This window comes from Macrobrachium nipponense, chromosome 5 (genome assembly GCF_015104395.2).
Source record: "Macrobrachium nipponense isolate FS-2020 chromosome 5, ASM1510439v2, whole genome shotgun sequence".
NCBI classification, from domain to species: Eukaryota; Metazoa; Arthropoda; class Malacostraca; order Decapoda; family Palaemonidae; genus Macrobrachium; species Macrobrachium nipponense.
The window spans coordinates 101,244,980-101,252,479 of NC_061107.1; positions in this window are offsets into that span (position 1 = coordinate 101,244,980).

A 7,500-nucleotide genomic window follows, 5' to 3' on the forward strand; every position below is an offset into this window, starting at 1 on the left:
TTTTTTTTGTGAAAGTATTATTTCCTAATGAAAAGATTGTTCTCATTTACTTATGAATTCATACATGATGGGAAGAGGCGCTTATCCTAAGGTCACGTCATCCTTTCCCACTTCCCACATAATTAGTAGCAAACTAATGGAGATTCTTTTTTTCTCTTTCCTCATCCGGGGCCCTTCTGGGGTCCACGTCTGTTTCGTCAGCTTTAAAAAGCGTGAATGTGCAACTTAGGCTGGGGGGGGTGATTGCTCCTAATGTAGGTGACCCAAATGATTTTATGATTCATTCTTCATTTCTGTTTTCATGGCATGGAGTCAGTTCTGCAACTCATCTTTTTATGAATAATGAAGATAGATTTTTAAAAGATCAAAGAAAATATTAGACTTTGCTCTCTCTCTCTCTCTCTCTCTCTCTCTCTCTCTCTCTCTCTCCTCTTGTAAGCTACTCCATTTTCCTCTGAAAATGAATATAGTTTTTTAAAAGATCTAGAAAAATATTTGGTTTTGCTCTCTCTCTCTCTCTCTCTCTCTCTCTCTCTCTCTCTCTCTCTCTCCTTCTTATATCTGTTCTCCTTTCGTTCTGAAATGAGGTATGTACACTCGGTTAATTGAAGTCGCCTTCCGAGAAAGTGATGAAGGGGAAGGAATTTAACTCACTTCTATTTTCAGGCACGATCGCCATTTTTCACGTTCCACATAAGTTTTCTAGAAGCATATTCCGAGAGATTTTTTCACAATATAAATGAATGGTTTGGGAATTTTAGACATACCTAAATAGATATTGGGATGATTGACTCATACTAACCAATATATCTGTACAAAAATGTGCCAGTGTGTATGAATGTAGATGGATGTGATACAAATAAAACATTAGAAAAATATGGGCGCTTTTCTGTGTATAAAACAGAATAGTTCAGAATAGGTATTTGATAAGTCTCTCCACCTCCTCCTCAGCGTATTCTCCAACAAAACTTTGTTGCCTCTTAGATACTGTATGCCAATTACCAATATAAGTGAATTGTCTTAATTAAGCGCATGTCATTATCATAGCAACCTACCAACCCCACAGTAAGATGTATTGCAATCATACTACCCCGGCTGCATTATACAATTATGAAAATACTCTTTTTTACTAAGACTTCTATAGTTGGGGGCTACATTCCAAAATTGGCTGTCCTTTGCATCAAATGTTTTGTCATCAAATATACGGAAATATTTCTTATACCAAAAGAGATCTGGGACGAATCACATCCCATCACTAGATGCATTCGAATCATCTTTGATGAGTCTCAAAAGAAGCTGCAATCCTGGAGTTATTTCTACCTTTCCCTCTTTCACCTCTTTCACACGATTAGCAGCGAACTCATGACGATTTTGTTTTTTTGTAACCTCATTTCGAGGCTTCCTTGGTCTTCGTGTTCCGTCAGCTTTAAAGCGCTTGATTGTGCAATTGAAAATAGAAGGTAATTACTCTCAGGATAGAGGACCTAAAACTTGCCTGCGATAAGTCAGAAACACTCACGAATTTTCCTGTGAATGTTTGTGATGCTTTATCGTGAAAATCTCAAAAGTCTCAATTTTCCCCATCTATCTGTACGTCTATATAATGATATGATCACGAAAAAGTGAAAATAAGATGGGGCATCTCAAAAATCTTCTCATTTGGAACTACTGCGCCAATAATTTAAAAATAAAACTTTCGTGAAAGTTAATTTGTGAGGTATATCATTTAGTTTGGTCACGGGCACCAGATTGGGACCACAATATGCGTCAAAATTTGGACTTGGAGAATACGTAGGAAAACATTCTTAAACAAATATTCATCTCAAGAACAACTGAGTCCTTTTTTCCAGTTAATTTGCAGCCATGCACATGTACTGTAGATTCAATAGATTAGAATATATAAAATATGCGGGGAAACTCTTCTTCAGAAATTGACAAGTACAAGAACGTGGTTCACGTCAACAGTAGAGTTCATAGGTCTCGTTTTTTATTTTACCCTTATGCTTTTAGCTCTCGCTTTTAATTTCTTCCCTTGCTTTCCCATACGTATTTTCTACCTGTATACACACACACACACACACACACACACACACACACACACACACACACATATATATATATATATATATATATATATATATATATATATATATATATATATATATAGAGTCTTACATTCACCTCCCCCTTACTATTTTTTTTTTTTTTTCATATAATTCCTACCTTTAGTCTTCTCTATTTCAGTCATTTCTCTTTTATTCTTTACCCACTTTCACCACTTTCATATATCTCACCGTGTACTTTTCTAGTTTTCCTGCATTTATTTGTCTTTCTGGAACATATCCTCCCCCCACCCCCTTGCTTTACTTTCCTTAACAGTTTCTCTATTTCTTTTTCTCTAATTGTACTTGCTTATTTATTTTTGAGTCTTTCCTTTACCATTTCCCCTCTCACCTTTTTCTTTTTGAACTTCTCTCACCAATTATTCTTCTCTACACCCGTACTGCCCCGCCCTCTTTTTCCCTTGTGATTTTCTATTTTTTTTCTTTTTTTATTATTTTTCTTTCTGTACCTACCATTTACTTTACTTTTCTGTCCTTGTAATTCCCACTATATTTATATATCCTTCGTTTTAAATTTCTATTCACTTCCTTAACCACACACATTCAGGCTTACCTTATTCTTTCTCTGTACTTTTCACCACTTTTATCCCTGTCTCCTGGAACTTTCCCCAGATTTATTCTCCTTCCTTGGCTCAATTGTTCTTTTTGTCTTCTCTCCTTGTGCACCCCACATTATTTTTATGTCCGTGGAATCCCCCATTAATCTTCTCGTAATTTCCTCAGTTTTATTCATGTCTTCTTATCCTGTCCCTCTTATTTTTCTCCACGTACGCTAACTTTCTTTTAATTTTTCTATCCTTTTATTTTTACTTAATTATATTTTTAGCTGTTTGTTCCTTAGCTCTTGTTTTTCTTCCTTCTTTGTGCTATTCTCTTTTGTTTATTTTGCTCACTGTGGTTTTTCTTTTTTTATTTGATTTGTTTCCTATTCCTTGTACTTTCCGCTTACATTCTTTTCTTCGAGTGTTTTCCTTTTTTGTTCTTTTCTTCTTGTACTTGCCCCTTTTGTTCTTTTCTTTTTGTACTTCTCTTTTTCATTATTTCTTTTCTCTTCTATTCTACTTTACTTTTAGCCACCTTATACCCCTATTAATTCCTCTCTTACCGGACGTTCTGTTCCACCGTCTGACATCATCGAGTGATTCACCTCAAGGATTGAAGTTCAGCATTTGGGTTTGAAAAATATTATAGTTTCTTTAAGTACTGGTATGATGATTTATGGAGTTGCAGCGCCATGTGAAAAAACTCCCACTGCAGCAACTGTTGACATATCGTCAAATTACTTTAACTGGATCTCTCCTAGATAATGACCCCTAAAAGGTTTAAGCTCGGTATGTATCCTCCTTCACGGTGTGTTTAGTACAAGCCCGTATGGGGATGACCAAAAAACATAAACAAAGGGCTGTAAATATCATAAAGGTAATGACTCTAATAAATATTAATCCTGATAACGAACCCCGAACTTTGCTGGGGGTCACTATGTATAATCCCGTTAACTTAACTTGTCACCAATTTTAACTTCATCCCAAAGAAAGCCACCAGGCGAGGAGCCCTATCATTCTGGTAATGTGACTCAGCGATCGCGTTCAACTAATTTATAAAGACCAGGTTATCTGGTCGTGATAACGACAGCGACAAGTAAGCGTCGTCGTGCGCGGCGACTTTTTGCCCGCGGGTGTTCTTAGTAACAGGTGACATTTCGTCCGAGGAATCTCGAAAGTGAATTATCCAGTGCCCTGCTTGGTCACGCATTACTACCGCCACCAATGTTTTACGTCATTATAGGTCCCGTCCTCCCTCCACCAACAACCACCACCTACCACCCATCAACCCTTCCCTTGAACACCCTCTCCCCCCTTCCCCTCCTGAGTTATCCCAGCCGCCCTCTCTCTCTCTCTCTCTCTCTCTCTCCTATCCTTTGTCTGCCATCGTCGGCATCGGCGATTCTTGACATTTGAAATGGTTCCCGCCCAGGTTCCATTTATGTTTCATGTCCGATACTTTTTTTTTTTTTATTTCGCTCGTGAAATGTCTCTTCTGCGGCTTAAGATGTGGACCTATAGCTTTTTTCTTGTGTTTGGAGGTCTGTTATCTATGCGTGATGTAGTATTAACATGTTTTTCTCGTAGCTTCCAGCTGACAGATATAGCAAAAGTTTCGTAAAAGGAAAATTGGAAAAAAACTTTCGCGTAACATCAATTTCCCTTCTTAAATTTGATTTTTGGAACAGTTCGTCTTAGCTGCTACATTTAGACGTAGAAATATTACGAACTAAGAATTGTTTTCATTCACCGAAAAATTTATCAAAATATTCTTAGGGAAACAATCTAATGTCTACATGCCAGGTGGATATGGAAGAAGGAGTTGCAATATCCTTAGATTAGGATTGAGAGAGAGAGGTAAGAATAAAATATCAACCTGTCTTCCGACTCCCATCTCTCTTTTCACAGATCTGAAAATATATTAGTATAATATGATTAACGAACAAATGCACATAAATACAAAGCTATAAATGTCCGTAATGATTTACAGATACGTTCTTAAATATCTGATGTAAGACAAAGTAAAATGTATATATGTGCGTGTCACTTGGAATGTCGGCTGCACACAAAGGAGGATTTTCTTTAACAAACAATTATTTTTACTGCGCAATATCGTAATTTAGAAGACATTTTCTTTTTAGCAAATTGCACCGGAATGCCTTTTGCTAAACATGTCACTTGGTCATTAATTCTGTCAGTGTCAATGGTCATGTCGACAGGTATATAATTATGATAAAAGCCAAGTTTATTACCTACTCAAAATTCCTCTTCTTTGGCTTAAGTAAATGTAATGATAGTTGTACTGGTTAAGCTGCACATACGTAAAATTAGGTTATACATTAGTTGGAAAGTCGAGGATTGACTGGGGCCCGAGAAAAACCTGAACTTTTTAATTGTGTTTCACACTTTATTGTAAGTAATTCATTACTTATATTCACCAAATAATTTAATTTAAGGTAAAAAAATCTTTGAGGATTAAGGAGAGTAGACCCTTGGCCGTCTGACCTATTTGAGAAATATTAGATATTTTGCAGATATGTGTCCATTATTCTTATACGTGTCCTCTTAATAGCTAAGAGTTACACCTTCTCCGAGATGGTAGTTAACGAGAAGGCGATTTTCAGTTGCATGAGCCAACAATTATCGTCTTCGGAAACTTTTCCCTTTAATTCACATTACTGATGTTCAAATAAAGTTCATAAGAATTCTGTAATGATTAAAGTGTTTAAAAAGAAAAGCTTATGCTTTCAATCCAGATCGGTACTGATAGGAAACTTTTTTCTGGTTTTTATTATTTCTAATTTATCTATGAATTCCATTTTCTTTCCTCTCTTACATGTTTTCAAATACCATTCCTTCTTTTCTTTTTGCTACTGGATAATAATAATGGATGTTAAAGCCTTTTTCAGAAATAATATGAATGAAAGAAATGTTTACATGTAAGACGAGTTGTTGACACGCTGGAAACCAGTTTGAGCTGGATGCCACCCATTTGCGAGGCTGTAATGCCCGTTGAAATATTCTATTGCAAAATAATAAAAGCATGAACGTTCCTTTTTCCATGCATTTGCTGAAATCCTTAAAACTACTCTTACATTGAGGTTGATGGCTCTTATGAAGGCGAGAGCTGTTTGGGTAATATTTATAAGACCCGTACTAAGAAAATTCGTATTCTCGTGGCTTTTTTTTTTTTTTTTTTTTTTTTTTTTTTTTTTTTTTTTTTTTTTTTTTTTAAGAAGCTTTTGGCATTTTCCTACAAGATAGTTTTAGTCCTTCTGCTACTATAGTTTAAATTCAAAGACATTATTATATTATGAATTCCATTGAAGTACAAAACGACCATTTATAATTTGAAGTCTATATACCTCTTTCTTTCAATACTCTGATACGTTCTGTATATTTATTCTTGTATTCTATTTTCTTTTTACTGTCATCCTGTTTCAATTTCACTTGCACTTCGAAGATCTTGTTATATTTTTCTAACGTGTTATTTAATATCTTTTGCATATGTATACTTGAACATGGAAAAAATTCACAAAATACAGTCACCTATCCAATTATATTCACTTAATATTCCATATCCTAATTACGAGGAAGATATACCGTAACGAGGTTGGCAAATTTAGATGTTCAATCATATAGCAATCTGAAATCATCTAAAAGTTCACCTGGGGGTTTGGAAAAGCAAGACCTTGCTATGTATCCTTTAAAACCCTTTTCCCCAGACGTGTACATCCTTCACGGCAAAGAATCTTTTGGTTCCTTGAACATCAAGAGAATTCATACTTAGACGATAGCTATTCTGAATATTGAAACATTACAGGAACAAGATGTTTTCCCTTTCATATTACAAACCACACGTAGCGCCTTACATTACATAAAACCCCCGCTGATCTCATCTCAGCGTCTGGTTACTCAAGGACAATTTACCAGAAAGTCTTTTATTTTCTAAAAGCCGTGATCTACATTTATTTCTGAAAGCATTTTACTGATAATGCTATTCGTCAAGTAATCCCTCCAGCTTTGATAAGTATCATCATTCTAAAGTTGCTTTTACTACAGCTGAAGTATTCTTGGGCTTTCAATGCTTTGGTTTAGCGAAGAGGCCAAGAATTTACATAGTATTATGCAGTATTATCAATTTATATTTCATTTCAAATCGTCACATCCAGCTAGTTTCCATTTACCGATGGTTAATAATAAGTATCACGTATTATTAATAATAAGTATCACTCTTCATTTGCTTTAATCTGAGCTTAATTTCTTCATCACAGATACATAAAAGCTTTTATTCCCATTCAGTTCGAGCCACTAATGCTTTGACATTTTATCTCTATTTCCTCCTTACAGCTTCCACATTTGTTTGTTTGTTTGTTTTTCTTTCTTTTTTGAATGGGGCAACAAAACTTGAAGCAATGTCATTATTACATAATAAGTTCCAATCGTATCTCTTTGGACTCTGCAGTATTATGAAATACACATCTACAGATCTATATAAAAATTATATAATAAGAGTTGAATGGATGACGACACTGACTGAATGCATCCAAGAAGAATTGTCTTACTAGATAGCTTCATCCGATTTTCGTTGGAGTATCTACACGAGTGCGTTCTTTTTCACCTTTTCGCTGACGTTTTTCACTTTCACCTAGAAGCAAAGAGCTTCCCGAGCTATCAAAGGCTGGTTCTTGCGTCCAACTTCAACTTCGCTTTTGATAAATTTGGAAACCGAAAGTCAATTATTTTTCATCATACCGCCCTCAATTTTTCATTCTCGGAAGAGTTTTTTTTTTTTCATCTAAGAAACGTGATTGCCACTTACTAATTTCTCTTAT